The 21,307-nt window shown below is 37.2% G+C and overlaps 1 long non-coding RNA gene across 1 annotated transcript in view; it reads left to right on the forward strand.

Annotated features, from left to right (window-relative positions):
- The window catches only part of LOC113106055 (uncharacterized), a 37,299-nt gene extending 16,325 nt beyond the window's left edge, over positions 1-20,974 (forward strand). The window contains exons 2-3 of the long non-coding RNA XR_003292446.1: positions 196-312; positions 19,685-20,974. This is a non-coding gene — a long non-coding RNA (uncharacterized LOC113106055). The remainder of the gene's footprint in view (positions 1-195; positions 313-19,684) is intronic.
- Positions 20,975-21,307: the final 333 nt, after the last annotated feature.

Below are 21,307 nucleotides of genomic sequence, written 5' to 3' on the forward strand. Positions count from 1 at the left end.
AAGTAGTTCCTGTGGCTCAGTGGTAGAGCATTGAGTTACCAGCTCAAGAGATTGTGGGTTTGGTTCCCAGGGACCCTAACACATGTTAGGTAAAACAGAATTTACATATTAAATGCACTGTAAGTCACTTTGGATAAAAGCGTCTGCTAAATGAAAAACACTTTTTGTTTTCTCTTTGAACATTTTTATCTGCAGGTAATGGGGATATAATGGATGGCAGGGTACCATGACGACATCATATCCCATCCTTGGACAGGTGTTTCAGTTTGCGAATGAGAGGAAATGGGATCTTTACACCCAATTTGAAGTGAAGTGAGTGAGCATTTACATGGAGGATATCCCGTGACCCTAGTGTAATGACTTGCAGACTACAGGTGGGCTTGCTCCTGAGTGGCACTGATGGGTCATATAAACACACTCTATCACAGGCTTTCTTTAACTCTGAATACTACTGTTGTGTCAGTACACCATTTAAGTCACAACATTGGAAATGAAACGTTTAACAAGAATGTTGTTTGCATCTTTTAGATGAAAAAGAAGCCCACAAATAGTTTTATTTTCAGGCCAAGCGTCGACGTTCAACTGCAGAATGTGGGTGTCAGTTTTGTTTGGAGTACAAAGAGTCATGTTCATAAACAGTTTGGTTATGAAAGACATGATTTAAAATCACATTCTATAAGTGTAGTGACTTTAAACAACATTTTCACAATAGCCAGATTTGTAGAGCTCATACAATATCGTCCCCTTGGAATTATAAGGTTCTATCTGCGTTCTGAGTAGTTTTGAGATATTGAGCTTTAAAGTTTTTGTGTTCCATAGACTTCTGTAGATAGAACCTTTTTGTTTTTTCAATAAAAAATCCCAAAATGTACACAACTTAAAATAAAACATCACATAATGTAAATAAATTGTCACAGAATAAGAATATGTGAATAACTCAATTTTAACAAAAATGTCAGATAGAACCTTATAATTCCAAGGGGACGATATGTGCTGAATGCATTAGACAAATCTCTACAAGTTTTCATGTTATCAAAATGAAGTATGTATGGTACGGGGAGCATGTGTTGCAAGTTTCTCTTTCCGGGCAATTACTAATGTAGGCTGTCGTCAACCCCTGTTAGGTTATAAAAATGTTTTGAATAGCTGTAGTGCGATTGCCAAGCGAAACAAAATTCATATTCAGCATTTGGCTGCATAAGAAAAAAGTGATTGTACGAAACTGTTCAGAAGTTTGGAGTTGGTAAGATTTGAATGTACTTGAATGAAGTCTATTATGTTCACAAATGCACAATTTAAAAAAAATAAAAATAAATTTGATACATATGCTTGATACATATTTTATATTTATATATTGTATATTTATATTTCAGCATTCTTTTATGAATAGACAGTTTAAAACAGAATTTATTTTTATTTGATTATTTGATGGTGTGTGTGTGCTAAAATGTTTTATGTAAAAATATTATTGTACACAATATTTATGCATAAAAAAAGGTAGTTGGTTTAAAGTACTGTACCATCTTGGAAAATGTAATAAAAAGAATGATAATATATATATATATATATATATATATATATATATATATATATATATATATATATATATATATATATATATATATATATATATATATATATATATATATATATATATTTTTTTTTTGAGATAGAAAACTTTTGTAACAATGAAAAAGTGTTAACGTCCGCTGTTTTTCTTTTTTTCTTTTTTTCAAAAAATTATATATATATATATATATGCAGCACTTAAATATATATCTTACTGATCCCAAACTTTTGGAAGTTTTGTTTTTGGAAAATGTAGTCTTGCCCAGACACTGTGAATATAGCCAGCACTACATCTGTTTCTCAGTCAGCATGTTTCTATGAAGTGTAGCCCATTACATAAAACACACATGCTGTGATGATTGAGAGATCATGCTGTCAGTGACCACTACTACATGAGGCAGCACGAGGCTACTGTAAGCTCAATAGTGTGTCGTTTTCCCGCCGTTTCTTCTCCTACACCCTTTCTCTCTGTCTCGGCCTCCGTCCCTCGTCCCAAGCATATGTTGGCCATGTGAGATGTAGTTTGGCGGGCGTGGCAGAGGCTTGTGGTGTTCCCGCGCTGTGACTACAAAAGGGAAACATGGCAGGCAGTGTAAGCCAGCACTGAAAACAGCTGTTCACGCATCCTTTCTCCTTTTAATCACACTTCCGCGGCTGCCCACGGGCAGCTCCAGCTCGGAGTACAACAGCTACTTTTTCCCTAAGTAAAAACGCTGTCTGTGTTTAATTGTTGGCAGATTTTTTTTCCCCTCTTGCTCTGTGTTGTATGCTCTCTCTCACATACACAAACGCACACACACTTCCAGCCATGGGGATTATTAAGGGTGTTTTTTAGAGACGAAAGCGGCCTTAAGATCTTCAATAATGTGTTTGGATCCTAAACAATACTGGGATCCAAAGTTTTGTGTTGTTCTCAGATCCTTACAGAATCTGCCTGCCACATTTTATAATGCGTCAAAACAATTTACTTGTGTGGTACAATTGTCTTATTGTGTTCTTGATGTATTGCAAAAAACACATTAAAGATGTAGTTACATGTTTTTTTTTATATATATATATATATATATATATATATAAATTAAGTACAATGTAATATATATTTACACTTAAAAGTTCATAAAGTGTACAATTTTATTATAAAGGGAGTCCCGTTTTTGTTAGTTTTTTGTCTTTAGAGAGATTTTCAGTTCAGAAACGGTGCATATAAAAATTAAACGTAGCTTACGTGACATTGGTGTGGCATTATTTTTGGAGCTGTTCTATTTATGTGCATCATTTTGTTGCTGTGTTTTGTCAGTCTTCTGTTTAGTCTTCTGTGTGGGTTTTTCAAAGTTGCAACAGTGCGGTCCTCTCTGTCTGTATTTGAAAGCCTGTCTGCTTGGACATCAATAAACGTTGTTGAGTAAGGAAAAATGTTGAGGTGTTTGACGTCCAGTTTTAAAGCATTTAAGATCTGTCGGTGCTGATGTTTAGAGGCAGTACCAGCTCAGACGATGAGTTTGTGTGAGAGAGAGGCAATCTTTGGGGACTGCATCATATGAATGTCAAATCTGTCATCCTGCCTTTAATTGGGGGTCATTAATCATGTAGACTGTCCTGCAGTGAACAGGCCGGTGTTCAGACTCTTGATGGTTTGGCCTGGCCTTGGTGTCTATGCATATGTGCAACTGATATTAATTTTGAATGATTAATTTTTTTTTTGTATTGTCCCATGGCGATTTAAATGAATATTTTAATTGTTGCTGCTAATTAATTGGCAATCTTTACAGCTGTACCTTAAGTCAAAGTTCCTGATCATAGCTTGTAGAATCCAGAAATTACCCTCCAGTTCTGAAGATATGTTCTTAAATGTATTCTATAAGAGCATTATGCATTGCATTAACACATGTAGTAAAGACTTTTAATTCAGTGGTATAAATTTCAGAGTGTAGGCCAATATCATGACCTTCAACTCAGCACAATAGATCCTTATAGCAGATAATCCATAGAGGCTGATTTGTGAGTCATCATGGAGTGAATTTAACCCAATAATTTTTTCTGCCCTACAATAAACCACTGGACTGAGATGGGCTTAAACATTTGAGTCTTGCCTTTTTCCTTAAAGGTGTCTTCTAAATCTTAAATCATCAACCTTAAAGAAAGGCACATTATTTTAAAAGGTCATACTATTCAGATGTGTGGATTTTATTTTGTGATTTTGTTTTATTTTTTCCCAGTATGTTTAAGAGAAGTTTTGGCAGAAACAGAAGGACTTTTCTTTGAAATGTGTTATGTTATGAAGTAGCCTATATCAGGAAGTGAAAGATATGAATTATTGATTCATGCTAGAGGGTCCAGCTGCACTTCCTCAGGTAGTTAATGGTAAGGTAACACCACTGCTCAATCCACTGTGTAATGTTTGGAATGTAATTATGAAAAAAAAGTCATCAATCATATTTAAGTCCACTCTTCTCACCTTCTCACCCGACTGAGTGTCACCTCTGTCAGGCAAAAAGATTTTGGAAATTAAAAAATTTGAAATAACATTCCCTCAATGACTTCTTTATCTGCACTGCTTTGATTTGACGTTACCTAGTTGGAATGTTGGAAATATTATGGTTATGAATACCTGCTCTTGTTACTAGCTGAGAGAGGTTCTAATGTGTGTGGTGGTGCATAGCTCTGGCCTTGTCTCTATTCAGGTGGTCAGCCAAGGGTCAGTTCTCATGATGGCTGAGCAGATACCTGCCCATTATTTGTATTCTATTACCGTTATGAACTGTGTAATTAAAAATCTAATGTCGTTTATTAATAAAACCAAATGCAGTTAGTTTCAATTTCAGTACATCTCTGTCAAGCCATAGATGGTAAACCAGTGCAGAAAAGAGAAATTATTGCTCATGAGGACATCTAAAATTAAGATAATTAGTTGATTCTAAAGTACAGAACCATTACAAGGAAAGATGTCAGAGAAGTGATGAAGAAGCATTAATCATGAACTCTCTCTCACACACACACACACGCTGTAACACCATGTACAGACTCACACACTCAAAGCACACTGAGCTCTTTTGAGAACTTTATTATGGTTTTCACACACATTTTCATTTAAAATCTGCATGTTTTGGCTACATGATTATATACCATTCTACACAAACTGCACATTGAGAAATGTGTGGCTCTGAGCGCAAACCATGTGACTGTAGTAATTGAGCTGGTACCTCAGGGAGTGTGTGTGTGTGTGTGTGTGTGTGTGTGTGTGCGTGTGTGTGTGTGTGTGTGTGTGTGTGTGTGTTTGGTAAAAGGTTAGAGGGGTCATGTATAATCTGATCCACAACAGTTGGTTCATTGTGGAAGCACTGTGCTGAACATGTAGACATATTTGTATATATAATATAAATTGTGTTTTATACTGTAGCTCAAACATAACTCTCAGGTTTTAATATTTATGTTTTCGTTCTTTATGTCTGTTGCCCCAAGGACCACAATTATGTACTTTAATAATAATATATTTAGACAGGTAATATTTATGTTATATAATATAATATAATGTAATATATTGTAATATAATATAATATAATATAATTGGAAAATTGGCAGGAGTTTCTCTGTGTATGTCATTCAGAGGGTCTTACCATGTAAAAATGTATTACATTTGTTAGTGTTTTATATCTAGTATCTCTGACACGACAAACCTATTATAATGTACAATTGTATTTAAGGATGTTTAATCCAAATTTCAAAAGTATCAGATTCCATAAGCTTATGAAATGTCAGGAAGTATCCACCTGGCTCCAGTGCTAACTATATTTTGAGCTATTAAAATTTCCTTAGACCCAAAACAGAACATGAGGACCCTGAAGATGACCACTACTGAGTCATCTGACTGTGTATGAGTAAATGTGGGGCTTGAGAAAAATAAGAAAAAGAGAGATGGCTGAGTGTGTGTGTGTGTTTAAGATCGAGAGAGTTCATTTTGGGGTTAATTTTCTATTCATTTTTCATTTTTGTGATCATTTCTAATCACTGGCCTGATGAGAGCAGCCTCTGGGCAGTTTGATAACTGTTATTCCATAGTGAATAGCCTCCATTTTTAAACAGAGGATGTTATGATAGCTGGGGTCAAATGGAAAGGTCACTCTTCATTCAGATAAAAGGAGGAGGAAATGACACGTTAATGGCCACTGCCTGTCATGGTGGTCCAACACAGAGTCATCCAGCTGTTGCATGGGTCAAGCAGAGGATCATGGGTAAAGGGTAAAATGTCTTCAGTGCCCTGTGTCCAATAGGGTTTTGTATAACAAGTTAGTGTTAAATGTGAAGTTTCTTATATTTGACTTTAAACTAATGTTTTACATATCTAAAAATATGTATATATGTATGTATATGGATATATGATGTATATATGAAAAACATAAGTCTGTTTTTATGTCTTGGGGCAAGATTTTGGGAGACCAGTTTGGAAGCAGTCATAATTTTTGCGATTTAGTTTGGTGCCGCTAGTGACAGAAATTACACAGTTCACCTTTAATTCAGCTAACTACAGGCTTGAGGTTTGAGAGGCTGAATAAAGTTTTGCTCATCATGTGCAGTGTGATGTCTAATATTATAGCTGTGGTGTTATTATCTTTGGGATAATTAGATGCACACATTTGCGTGTCTCTATTGTGAAATATGTGTGCGTGCACGGACATACAGACACAAACACATGCATACTTACGACCTACAGGCCTGCCTATTTACAGCCCCATATGCACAATTACATCAGACAAATGAAAGGCTTCGGTTCGGCTTATTTTGGTTTGTTGCATATGCAGTCTTTAATATTGCCAACTTTAGCAAACGTACACTCTCGCAGTGCAGCCACCGTCTCCGTGCAGCAGCCGCAGACATACCCTAATAATCATCCCATATCCAGGCCTGCGGGGTGCATTCCCCCTGCCTCCCTGCTCTATGATGTGTTGAGTGCCGTCCTAATCAAAAATCAATGCCCCCCACTTGAGCTGGCCGGCCTGGCCTCATGTCAGCCGCTTATGTAATCTGATAATATCAATCATAACTGCGTTGGAGGCCATCCGTCTAGTTCCCACTGCTCTGGGGTCGTGTGGGGGGAAGTCGTGTCTCCTGAGCGATCAATTATTGCTTATTATGGGCTGTGGCTCAGGCAGAGAGCAGAGGAACTGCTCCTCCATAAATAATATTAACAGCATCACCCCCATCAATCAATAGCTGTACAGTTGTACAGCAGCAGAGTTAATGGTCTTTCTCTCTCACTGTCTTTATTTCTCCCTCACTCGCTCTTCATCTCTCTCTCTCTCTCTCTCTCTCTCTCTCGATTCCCTCTCAGCCGAGATCAATGCTTGTGGCTCCTTGGTTGTACTGAAAGTAGGTAAACTGGGTAAATCTAACCCCTCCGCTGCGCTAGGGTGGGGGTTGCCGATGAACGTGATCAAAAAGGACTGTGATGGGACTTGCCACTCTCTCTCTGTCACGCTGTCTCCGTCTGTCAGTCAGCCTGTCTGTCTCTCTTCCTTCAACCCTCTCTGGTCACCGCTGAAATCATGTCGACTGTTTCTCTGTGTCATGAATAAAATTAGCCTCTAGTTTTTATAAATCGAGTAGTCAACGAATCATTAGGTTGGTTTCAGCTTTTAATACACTTAAACACCGTGAAAGCTGTCTTTTATTTTATAGAAATATATTTGGTTCCATCAGTTTAACTCATTACAAGTTTAATGTTTATTCAGTTTTATAAATGTTAAGAGTTTCTGCCCTATTAAAAATCATACAGGTATTTCAGTCAAATTATATCAGTCAAGAATTATATCAGTCAAATTCATCTTTTAAGGGACGAAAAAAAATAAAAACAACATTACCAACTCATTATTTCCCCTAGAACCATCCCAGATGTTTATAACTTTCTTTCAAATATATTTTGAAAAATAATTCATATCTGTAAGTCTATATAAAGGAAGTGGATAATAACACCAAAGTTGACACTTCAAAAACCACACAAAGTGATCACCGACACAAAGGATGAATCAATTGAAAACATAGGTGTGAGAGAGAGAAAAATATTAATATTTTTAACTTTTTACACTTTAAACCATTGCTCCTGTCTAATAATGACAAACTGTGAGATCCCCGCTATGGAAATGTTGTTTATGAAGCGTGACATAAGTGCATTATGAAAATCATGCAAGAAGTAATGTGGGAGCGCAGAGGACTGTCACGTTCTCATTTGAGCTCCATAATGCATTACTTGTGTGCAAACTGTACAAAAAGAACTTACCACTGCACTCAAAAGATTCTTTAAAAATAGTAGACCACACTCTCTGATTACTCTGTCACTGAGAGACTAGTTGTCCATCATGACCCTAAAACAGAATGCTTTTAATGGTCAACGCTGTATTTGTAGGATAAGAGCACTTTTAACACAGGATTGAGCTCAGTAGAGAGCCGTTAGCGCTGGGCTCACGTTTAAGGTCAGTGAATTGTAACACTAAGAGGAAATGTCAGAAATGGATGTCATGGAGAATAATTAGGTGGAATTAATGAGTCACTAAAATCCCCATCTCCTACTTTCCTGTTGCTGCCTGCTGAAATGGTGTGAGTCCTCGTGTGTGTGTGTGTGTGTATGTGTGTGTGTGTGTATGTGTGTGAGTCAGCCTAGCACGCACAGCATGAACCAAGACATCAGGCGGGTGTGAGATGAAGGTGTTTTATGTGTGTATGATGGGAGAGACGGAATGAATGTGTGTTTGATAAATGCTTCCCGTTATAAGTTTTTAACTTCTTTGGTGAGATGGCGAGAGGTAGCTGAAGATTACAGGGTTTCAGGGTAAAATGGTAATTATGAGAGCGTGTTGTCTCAGCAGTATAGTTCAAGCAAAATGAATTGGTGTAATCATCATCATGTGACTGACAAGGAAACGTTCATGAGAGGGAGAAAACTCCACACACACACACTCCCTGCTGAAAAGTCTATGGGATGCTAACGTTCCCATCGGGCCTCTTCATTAGGCCTGGGGAAAGAAATGGATTGCTGAGCTAGAATAGCACCAAACCACATAAACCATTCTTGACCAACATGGAAATTCATGCTGTGTGTTTGTGTTTTGCAGTGGAGATAAACTGGACTGTTTCTTCTATGTCTCATTACATTTAATAGCAAAATTCACATTTTGGGAGTATCTTGAGAATTTGGACATGCATTGCATAAAAAGGGAATAAATAAGTAGACAAACTTTATATGTAAAGCAACCTTCAAAGGATGCAGTCAAAAAATAGTATTCTATTTATTTGTTCAATTCTACTGCATATTCGTTCACCTTTTATTTAACTAGGAAAATGGAAAGGTGAAATTTAAAATCTCTTTAACTAGAGTGTCTTGGACATGCACTTCACTAAATATAATATAAATGCTGTTTTATATTATTATTATTGATATTGCTTTCACAATTATTTAAAATAATAAATATAGAGGTAATGTTTTTATAAAAATAATGTAATATATTTGTTTTAGTAATGAATATAATATTTTTTATAATAATTTATTGAAATAATTATTGAACCTCTTTTATGAATTTAATGCTTAATAATGTTACTTGTGCCTTTTATTATATATGATATACTACGACACACAGGTTCCGTTTGTGTTACATAACCCATTGCTTTTCTTATTCTTTTCCCCCCTCTGTCTATCTATGTACCTATCTTTCTTTCTCTGTCTTCTACTTGTGCCCATGCCAAGTATATTAGCTCGCTGGAGCCCTCGGCAGTGCTTTCAGAGACAGATGACCTCTTACTGACTTGTTCACATCAAAGCCTGATCAGCTAACCCAGACTACACATCCCTGTACCAGCAATTTGTTTAACAGGAGAAGGCTTTAGAGAGAAATAAAGGAAAAGGGGAGAGGAAAAGTGAGTGTGTGGGAGAGGAAAAGCTACTCTGAGATGCCCTGCTAACCCTAAAGCACATATTCCCAGCGTGGACCTCCGCTCTCCGTTCCATTTTGCAGGATCTGTATGGATTTGGATCGCCATTTATGTTGAGCCTCCCGGATCAGACCACGGCCACTGCTCTGCTCCCAGGACAGGTGAATTCATTACAAGGGGGTTCTCAAAAGCAGATGGGCCTGTGTGCGTGTGTGCTGAGCGTCAAGCCCAGGTGAATAATGAGACCGAAGCTATGAATGTGTAAAAGGTGCGGCAGGAGATTACACTTTTCCTCTTTCCTCTCCCTCAGCTCAGACTTGAGATGCTGCTCTCCTTTTGAATAAATAAGAGTTGGACAAGGACACAAAATTGCATCCATAATTAATGAAAAGACACATTAGTGCTGATGCGCTGTAATCCATAAAACAAGAAGAAAGACGTCTTTTGAGAGAAGGAGAGAGAGAGAGAGAGATGTGACACGAGCGGTGAGCCACAGGAGAAGAGGACACACAGAGACAGGAAGTTTCCCTTATGAAGTGTGAGTTCCCACCGGCGGTTTCAAATCCATATCTGGAGCCACTGATGTTTAGATGAAGATTGCTGGTCTGTAGACTCTAGTCTCTGTGCCTCCAGCGTGCCATATGAGCCCATATTGACTTACATCTGCTCTGCTGCCGGCTGCACGAACTACAGGCAGCCAGTCGGACCACCTTAGACATTTTATTCTGTACGTTTACACAAAGTATTTATTTATTTATTTATTTTTTGCTGGATGTTCCTATAATTCTTCACTTTTCCTTTAATCTGTATAATAAATGTGAATTTAATCACAATAGTCTAGCATTTAATCGCCAGCAAAATGCTTATAATTAAAAATAGACGGTGTAATACATAATTCTCAGTGTCTTCATAATCATATCGCATACTAGCACCTCTTTTCCTTTCCTGCTGTGTAATACAGAGTCAGACACTAGCAATCATTGTCGGCAACATCTAGATGGAAATCTAGACATTAGTAATCAGCGCAGGCTTCTAGATGAGGATCCAGTGTAAAGCTACGTCCTGTATTTACGTCTGCGCTCGTTACAGCTGGCTGAGAGCTGTCAGCTGAAGATGTATGACTGGGGATTTAAAATGGACATAATTTCATGCTGAAGATGGAAACTGTTATTGTTGTTTGATTGTCGAACATTTTTGGGACAGGCGTAGTATGCCTTTCTGCGGATGAGGGGTCAATTTAAGTCCCGGTTATTTATGTGCTCAGGGAAATGATGTTTTGAAATCTGCCCCCTCTTTAAACACTGTAAACAAAGGTTATCAATCATAAACCTTGTCAGCTGTAATTGTTACCAGATCAGCAAGAGGATGCTTGATGAGCGTAATGCAGCCGTTATGCATGGCTGTGAACTTACGCTGTATTTAATGCTTATGGTATTGAATACTATATATGTTTTAATACTTTATGTTTTAAAAACATTGTTTAATGGGGCTAAGGGAACAGTAACGTTGAGGGTTTTTTTTTTTTTTTCTCACTTGTATGCTTATTTTAGGAAGAATTATTATTATTATTTTTACAGAAAATAACTTTTCTAATTATTGTGGATTAGATTGATCAGACTCAGGAATTATTTAGCATATAGAAATTATCGACAGCATACAAAATTGCTCAGAATGACTGAAAAAAAGCCACAGTTTATTCTAAAATAAAGAAGTTTGCACAGGAATCCAAAACATATGAGGTAAACTTGAGAGTTGTGAGTTTGGATTACCCTGGAAGGCCGAGAGATCAAGTGAAAATGATTATTTTGAATTATATTATTAAAATAGGCATAGATCACTTAAACTGTTTTTATCATGTGGTATATTTTTCTAAACTATGAGCTTTCTCTTTCCGTTCCTCTTCCCTACAACAATATTCTCTCTCTCTCTCTCTCTCTCTCTTTCTCTTTGTCAGTCTTTTCTATAGCATCTTTAGTCCCTGATTGGCTATTGCTCCTTATTGATCATGTTGCGGATAATGTTCCATGCTAACTCAAGACACAGTATGTGTGTTCGGGTGTGTGTTTTTTCCTCCAGTTGGAATCATTTTACTGATGTCAGGAGCCCTGCTAATCCTAAACACTAGATCAAACTTTTCAGAATTGCTTTTTATGTGAAGCAATATCAATACCATCCGTGCCCCAGAGAGAGCACAATGATCTGTGTGTGTGTATGAGAAAGTGAATAAGAGTTAATAGATGTGTGTGCGCGCTCTTACCATTATTGAACGCACTAGTGTGGATTTTTATGGAGCCGGGGGGCCTCCGTATTGACCTGTGGCTGACATCCACTTTTTACTTTCATAACATAATCAGCATTTGACATATGATTATAATAACTCCATTCTCTTTAATGCATTCTCAACCAACAGATTGATTTTTTTTTTTTTCTGGCTCTCGAACCAATTACATAAATATGTGTGGCATAATTAGTTTACACGTTACTGAATTACTGACAGATTAGAAGTGAAACCCCACAGTTCATACGAAAGCACATAACTGCCAGAGAGGAAATTAATATGGATTCAAACCCTCCTTAGAGACTCATGCATACACACACACACATGCAGAGAAAAGAGAGATCTGGCACTGGTTTGAACTCGATATAAAGAAAGAAAAGAACTTCAGACTGATAGAATAAGAGAGAATATGGCGGAGAATAAAGGGAGGAAAACAACCGAAATCTTGGGTAATGGGAATTCTGGAAGGAAACACTGTTTGCTGCTGGTTTCCAGTTTCCTACTGAATCCGTTAATCCGGGTAATGTAGGTCATAATGAGATCAGCATATTAATGGCGGGAGTGAGGGCGATGTAATTAAAGGCTGAGGGAAAGGGATAGATGAAGATCATATGCAAAGCCCAGAATGTTTAAACAAAGTTCAAACACAAAACTTTTGAGCGATTCCTTTCTCAAATAGCAATATAGATGAAATTGCACTTCCAGTCATCAGAGAAAAACAGCATCTTGACCTAATGGGCCTCGTTCACAACACAGGAGCAGAACGAATGTGCGCGTGTAAATCGTTCATAAAACCTTCTGTACATAAATAGCTGCATTGAATAAGAATAGATTTACGCAGAGTTGATTCTTGAACTTGTACAAATAATCTTCCACACATCCAGACGGTGTAACACATGCACACACTGTTTTCCTTCTTGTTCCTTGTTGCCTGGATCTTCCTGACCTTTGCTGGCAGTATTGATCAGACTTCTTCCCCGGCCTTCTCTGTTCAGACTAACACATATAATTGCTATTGGGTTCCAATGACCCTCTCTGCATGTCTGGGGATGCTTTACTGCTGATATAAATCAATTCACACTCACAGAAACAATATGTGGCCATTACTGCTGACGAGGGTTTGAAAAGGCTGCAGAGGGAGAGGCTTCAATAAAGGATGATTAGAGCACACAGATCTATGCCAGAGGTAGTGATAGTAAGCAAAAAGCAAGCAGAACGACAAGCAAAAGTCAATCATTCTTGATTTTAGCTTCCGTGTGCACAAGCAGTTGTGACCGAACCGAAGTTGTTTTGAATTAATGTTAAGATAAAGATCAGGGAGATGTGTTTGTTCCTTTTCAAAGAAAGACGATGGCTTCCAATCTGCAGTGGTACAAAACCCCCAAAAACCACGTTTGCATGAGAGGTTCACACAAGTTGATCATCAGTGTAGTTTCTCATTAATCATTTCGTGTGCAGCTTAATTCTTGGAACATGGAAAGTTAATATGATTTGCCGTCTGCGCTCTAATTGTGTTTCCTACTCGCACTACCATCCTGAGCTCGACTCTTCTCTACAGGTGTGACTGCATAAAGAGGTCAAATCATTTTTAAACTTTATAGCCTGCGTCGTACCCACACCTCCATCTCGCTTGCATATCTCTCACCTTTTCATATGCAAAAAGGCCTCTAATATATTTATCAAAGGTGTGAGGTTGTGAACACACAGCCTTGGAAAACTTTTGCGTAAATATTTTGCATGATTATTTTGCATGCAATTTATACAGCGAGGTTGAAAAAGTTTCTAGCCTAGGTTGTTGCAGGGTAACCTTTTTTTTCCAAGTAGCATAATTTATAGCACAGGTGCTGATGCTTTTTTCCCCCTTGCAGTTAAATACACGTCATGGGAATTTGAAACAATTTTCACTTCTAAGCTAATTATGTCACATCTCGGTTATTATTTTTGAGCATATGAAGAAAATATAGTAAAGTGTTAATGAATTCAAGACAAATGAACAACAACATACTTTTTCTTTTTTGATTGTATCATTACGTTGATAACTGAATTGAACAACGTAATTCTTTATTAGATTAATAAAAAGTGCGGTCGTCTGATTTTTTCTAACTTTTTCCGGATTGTCATTTATGGTTTACAAATCTTGCTTTGTGTATTACACACACACAGAAAGAAACATCCTCACAGCAGTTTAGATTTGTGTGTGGATGTGTGCAAGTTGCGTGCAAAGTTCTTACTTAAAAACTGAATGCATTCACTCCCATTCAAGTATGAAGGTGCCATCGCTCTTGTTTTGGATTCCTTGTTAGTCACGGCAACACCATTACTGTTGTATTTTCAATAATTAATCATTCATGTTTTTAATATGACTCTTCTATTCATTCTTTTCCATAGCACCTTAATGGTTTTGGGCTGTTGCAGATTTGGAGTTTCTCTTGTACCTGTCCGCAGAACATTCCGGGTGTTTACACAGCTGCCGTGTGACTTGCTGTCCTCTCTCTGGCCATAGGACCTGGTCCCAAATATTTCATTTCCCAACTAAAACAACCCCCCCCCCCCCTCCAAACACACACACACACACACCCAACACACGTGTGCACACACACACGCGGTGATGAATGTGTAATCACACTGATTAAGTTGTTATTAGAGGGCAGGAGATCCTCTGTAGGAAATGGGGGTGAGACACACAGATGATTATTTACATCCCTCTATTCTAACCACAGCTGGAATAGAGAGGGGGAGGCAGAGAAATATGAATGTACGGCTTGGTGGGGTCTAGGTAAGCTTTCTGTTTTCATTACGCAGTGATGAAAAAGATGAAAAGTATAATTTAATGCAATCACTGTAAAGTTTTATTAATTTGTTTGTTTACACCTTTTCTGCATTCTCTTTCTTTAAAGCTCATCTCTTTCCCTCTCTGGTGTCTCTTTTACTCATACTTGTTCTTACCAGAAGGTGGTGCTGCTGCATCTTCACTATGAAACTTAAAAAGCTCAGATACTGTAGAACAAGCTTCATTCTGCTTCCCAGTACTCATAATCTCTCTCTCTCTCTCTCACACACACACACACACAAACACACACACACACACTCAAATGAAATGGTGTACAGTATCCCCTGAGAAGGGAAGAGTTAAAATACATCTATATTTATATATTTATGGAAAGTTTTTGATTTGTTCCTGACTTGAAGTGTTTGTTGAAATAACATTTCCTGCTTTTGTTTTGTTGAAAATTAGAAGAAATGAGAAGATTGAGGGGGAAATAAGTGTGATTACCGGCTACGACATTTAACGGTTTTAAAAATGTTGCCCTTCTGTTTCTCCTCTCTCTCTCTTCTGTGCTGTGTGTGTGATGCAGCAGCCTTTAGTCTCGTTCTGTGACATTGACTCTAGAAAAGAGATAGAAAGAGAAAGGAAAGAGAGCGAGAGAGAGAAGCAGGAAAAGAGAGAAGAAAATAAATTGTTGTTGGTCTCGGGGAGAGTGAGGGGCAGTCGAGCAGTGATGCGGCGGGAAGCACCGGTATCATGGAGTTCTCAGTATTCAGAGGAGAGAGGTGTGTTTTTATGTTTAGTGTGTCTTTAGTGATTGTAGCATGCTAGGGAACCGTACGATAGGAGGCCTACTCAAATCTAAAAGACATTTCTCTTTTTTATTAAATTGATAATGACCTCTTTTATTATTCCTGTTGTTATTGTTAATATTATTTGTAGCTTTTTTGTTTTTGTCATATATGTAAATATATATAACCATCAACATAGCAGTTCGGCTGTAAATCATCTGGTTTCAATAACTGTGTTAATAGCCAGCCGATGCATTTATATGTTTTGGGTATGGATGAATGAATTGTTTTATGGTCATTTATATTTATAGTATGACAAGATTTGTCTTTACAGTTTCAGATAGTTGGAACAGAGAATTTATAAATGCATATTCTGAAATATATTCTAAAAACACACTCAAAGATAAATCGACATGTTGAGATTGTATACTTGTTACCATGACTTTACAAACAGGTGTGAAAAGAAAAAAAAATGAAAAAGAAATATGTAATGCTAACAACATCTATGGCGAGGATAATTTAAGTAAGCTTTTATTCACATTTATTATGGATAGAAATGAGGAAGAAATTAATAAAATTCCACGTGAAATTAATGAAATACGTCTAAAAAAAAACAAAACATGTTTCGATACTTAATTCATTTCACTGTACAAATGTAAACATTCAATTTAACTGATCAAAATCGAACTAAATTCAGATCCCTTGCAGCAGCTTTTACCAAATTCAGTGTCAGTGTCGCACACCTGTGCATATGCGTGTGTGTGTTTGTCTCGTGACAAACTCTCTCTTGACATTCATCTACATGTTGGCAATGATTTTAGCAGTTTAAAACCGATCTCGCACTCACTGGCTTCAGAAGAGAGTCTCTTCACAGTCTTATAACTGTTGACTGTGTGGCGGTTCTGTCACCGCTTTTCTCTTATCTGACAGCTAATGGAGTGTATCTTTGGAGCACTGCAGCTCTATTTTAAAGTTACAATTAGGAGGAAGTTGTCATTACACGCTGCAGTCATTTCATGAAGTTAATTGGAAGAGATTCTTAAAGTTCTTTTGGCTCTTCTTACAGTGAAAACGGTGCTCTACAGTCTGCCTAATTTTCCTGTCTTAAACTGTGTGTTCAGGTGTGCTGGAAGTCTTATGGATGATAGGGTACACACACACAAACACAAACGCACACGTCAGTAGCTTTGTCACAAGCCCCGAGTCATGAGTTTTCTATCTAAATTATCTTCTATACTAGATTCCACCGCCATATTAAATCTGGGGGAGCTCTGTTATTGGGGGAAGGCTCTGCGCTAATCCAATTGTGCAATTAGAGGAGGAATAGGGGGAGAGGAGTGACAAGGGAGAGGATCTCGGTCTGTACCATTGACCTTTGACCCCAACATGAGCTAATGCCATGTAGAAGATGAGCAACGGCGCTCTTACATTGTGACCGTAATGTGTAAAGTATCTTAGCGAAACTGCGATCTGGTCAAATGTAGACACAAGCTGATGCCACAATTACATTTAAAATATAAAGAATTATGTGCGTTTCAAACACAATGCATTATAATAATTAAATAACAACTGAATTGATGTGGTTTCACTGATTTTTGTTTGAAGAAATTGTCTATTTTTACAGTTTGTTTCGGATCAGATTTTCAGTTTAATTACAATATGTTTAAATATGTATTTTTTTATATAATTAATATTAGCCTAACATCATCAGACTCTTAATGGAAATCAATGACGCATTTGAGGATTTAGTATATTAACATGCACTTAATATCGTGCATCATTTAGATTGGATTTACTGTAATTATTCCTCAGTTATTAGAACTAATCCCAAACTCTTTATGGCTCGTCCTTCTGTAACCTTTCACAGACAAACAAAGCTGTAGGATTGTAATAATCCTATACAATCCTTTTGCTCACCACAAGATTCTGTGCACTGTAATTGTGTATAAATGTTTTGAGTCTGGTATCTTTTCGTGTAGTCTATGTTCACACATACAATGCCACCATGTTGCCTAAACAAAACTGCATCCCAGCTAGTTCTGATCATTTCTAAATCAGTTTTAAAAAAGGTTCTGTTTTGCTTACACGGTTTTAATAATGTTTTAGTCAAAAAAAAAAAAGATTATATTATTACGGACATTTGGACATTTTGTTTTATGATTTATTTATTTAGTGTTTTCGACCTAATTTTGATTAGCATAATAATTTAACTCAACAGTTTGTGTGTGTATGCATGCATTTTCTCATATAGTAGCCTCCTAAAAAAGGGAACAGGAATTTTTCTGGAACATGCATATTAAATCTGTCCTGTATAAGCTACAAAATGATTTGATATTTTGCTAGGCTAATTTCTCAATCTAATTGCTGCAGGGTCAGTTTTATTGGTTACTGAATGCAATGCCTGTTTTAGTATATTTAAATCCAACATATGCCAACACACAAAGCTGCCATATTGTGAGGTCAATACAGTAATTGTTTAAGACTACTGTACCGTACAAACTGAACTCTTTAAATTTCATGTGATATTTATTTGAGGGACCGGAATTACTAAAATTTCAGTCGAGATGCCAAATAAAGGCTGACTCCCTTTACTTTCTCTGATTTATTTGTAAAAGGATCCGATGGGGTCTGGGTTTCACTGTTATAGTCTGGTTTACATTTGGGCTCTTGTTTGTACGTGGCTGTGTCTCAAAGAGCAGACCATCTCCCACCCTGTTTACGACAGAGTATTTACACACATTCTCTCACTGGGCTGCTACAGCATTTCAGTACCTGACACTGCCAAGTTTTCCCTGCTGAGAGTTCTTTTAGCCCCCAACCAGCATTTGGGTTAATCTATTATTAGTGGGATTCATTTTCTGAATAAAGGCCTGAAATTAGACCTGCTAGTATAAGAGATTATACTCCTTTTTTTTTCTTGAAAATAAATAACGTCTCCTGTGTGTATCTTAAAACAGATCACATTATTGCATTTACACCTATTTTACTTAAAATAGCAAAAATGTATTAAAGTTAAAATTGGGCATTACCTGAAATGTTTAGTTTTATACTAACTTTGTGTGTGCCCCACTCGTTTTTCTTTCTAAAAAACGAGTTATTTCATCAGTCACCCCGAAGTAAAAATGTTTAGCTTCTGTTGTTTTTCAAATGCTAATGTCCTACACTCATTATCACTCCACTTCTGTAGTTCACAAAGAAAATATTACATTAAACCCCTTTCCTTTTCTGACTGCTTTTCTTTCTTTTGTTTGTTTTCGCCCCACATTTCTTCCAGCATTTAGCGTCCTGATGCATCTACGCAAACTATTGTAGCGCAAATAGTGTTTACTGGAGGCTAACCATGACATCTGTTATCTCTAATACCCAACAGACCAAACAATACGGTTTCAAATACGATTATGATCGTGGAATAAGCCTTATCTGTGTAATTCAAAAAATATATATTGACTTAAATATGCTTTGTAGATGTAAGTAGATTAGGTAATCTGTAGTCCCTATCTGCTCTCAGGTCTGTGCTGGTGGGGGGCACTGTTATAATCCTGTGGAATAATCCTATGATTTCCACAAGCTGTTTTGTGTTATTAAATGTAGAGTGTCTGAGTTGATGTAATGTCATATTAATCCCGTTAACCACCATTTGCTGTCTGCCACAAAAGAAACAGACACTTGTCTTTTAATACATGTCTGCATACGAAGTAATTAATGTGGCTATTAATTCAATCATTGTCCCGTTTGATGTGAATATTCCAGTCAGAATGGATTATCATAAATCAACGCATATGTTCAATTTAAATTGAAGAGTGATTAAATTGAGATTAAGTTTATGGGCTGGCTTGAACGTGTCTCAATCAATCTTTTCCCCTCTGTCTCCGGTTCTACATTAATGTAACTGTACTTTAGTAGTCTGAATTCATATAATTAATGTTAAATATAAAATATTCAGATTAATTTAGTTATCATTATTGCTTTTAAATTTAATAAAACTAATATTAATAAATAGTATTATATGATATAAACATGGTTCCTATTATAAATACTATTGTTTTTTAAATGGTTTTCTAATAATAATAAAACTAACAATAAATACAATTATGTATAACATATTAATATTAGTAAAACCAATATAAATATATATATATTTTTATTTAACTTGACTATCTTATTTGTGTTGTCATTTGTGTACTATATTTTGAAAAAAATAAAAATCTAACTTTCTAAATGTGTAACCATTTAAAATCAAATTATGTGCAAAATTTAATCTTCACCTTCTCAGAACCAAGAAGTGAAATGAATTGTATCTTTTGCTGTATTGCATCTGTTTACTGTGATTACATGCTGACCTTTCTGTCTTTGACTTTGCAGCCATGGCTCTCCAGGACATGACAAGAACAAAATCCATCAGGTGGCCCGTGGAATTTGCCCTAATTGGTTTTTACAGTCATACCTTGTTTAATATAATTGGACTGTCATATAAGGGTTGTCCTGGCTGTTATGCTGGGCTATTTTTATCCTGTTTATTGTAAGTCAATTCAGTTCCTGGAAGATCCCTTTAATGCCCCGACTTGCATGTCCAATATTATTAGGTGCTATGAGTTCAGCTTGTGCAAATCGCTTAATGCATAAGTCGGTAAGAGGCTCTGTGCTGGCAGGTCAGACTGAAGGTACAGCAGATTAATATTTGATCATGCAGGAGGGTTTGTAATCACAGCTGATTGATCCTTCAGCTGAGTGCCCTGGCAATTATCATAATTGTTGCCCACCCTACCGGCTTCTCTCTCTCTCTCTCTCTCTCTCGCTCGCATGTCTCCCTCACTCTCCTCGTAGCGTGGGCCGCAGGTTGAGAGTCTGTGAGACAGGAATTCCTGCACAGTGTGTCTTTGAGTGTATAATGCAGGAGAATTGTGGGAGAGAGGTTGGATGAGGATCATCAGAGGCGAGGTTTCCCTCTCTTGGGCGACATTGTGTGTGTGTGTGTGTGTGTGTGTGTGTGTGTGTGTCTGCAGGGGCAGTGGGACGTGGTTTGCTTGTGTTAGTGTTTCCGAGGACACACACACACTGTATTCTGGCAGTGTTTAAAGTGAATCCCCACTCAGCCACGCTCCACGCTCACGCTGCGAGACGGCGTGTAACACACAAACGGAGGAAAAAGACAGAACGCTGTCTCTATTTACACAGGACTCTTTTACCAAGAACTTTGGATCAATCTTTCTCTCTGGTTGATTTGTTTTCCGAGTGATTTTACTAACTGATGCTGAATTGCCTTATGGTCCATAACCTGTAATAATAAAGCTTGTATATTATTTCAGAAATGAGTGCTGAAAGAGTCCAGCCTTTATTGTGTTTGTGTTCATCACATCAAGCTGTGCTTGTATGCTGTCTTTATTTAACCAAATATCTTCATTCATTTGTGTAATTTCTGGATTTTTACGCAATGGTGTGAATTCGATTTCTTTCTTTTAAAAGCCTATTTTTTTTAAGTGGAAAAATACCAAACTGGTTTCTAGCCTGTCTGCCTTTGAAGCTGAGGGGTATAAGTGCCACTGAATGTGTGAGGCAGCCAGTGCTGTGCCACACTGTGTGGGGGTACTTCCTGTGCCATGTTTTGTGGAGGTACGTTTTTTTTTTTTTTTTTTTTTTTTTTTTTTTAAAGTGAAGCGGCAGGAAGAGGTTTTCTATGCCAGTACACTCCCTGTTAAAGGATCAGCGGAGGAGATGTGACCAGTTCTGAGGTATGAACCGCTCCGTTTGTCCCTGTGTGAGCTTCCTTAGGGCATAATTACTTTAGGTAAAAGACAACTGACCGAAGACTGATCAAGTTTTGCCGAAAAAGGTCAATGGCGCACGTGGGCCGTGTACATGCTGTTGAGGACTGTTGTGAAGGCTTGCAATTTGACTAGGCATTTCTGTAGTTTTTCTTGTATATATTAATGGATTCTATATTGTTTTAATACATTATATATTATTTTACGAATGCTTGTATTTATA

Source organism: Carassius auratus, chromosome 7, assembly GCF_003368295.1.
Source record: "Carassius auratus strain Wakin chromosome 7, ASM336829v1, whole genome shotgun sequence".
Taxonomy (NCBI): domain Eukaryota; kingdom Metazoa; phylum Chordata; class Actinopteri; order Cypriniformes; family Cyprinidae; genus Carassius; species Carassius auratus.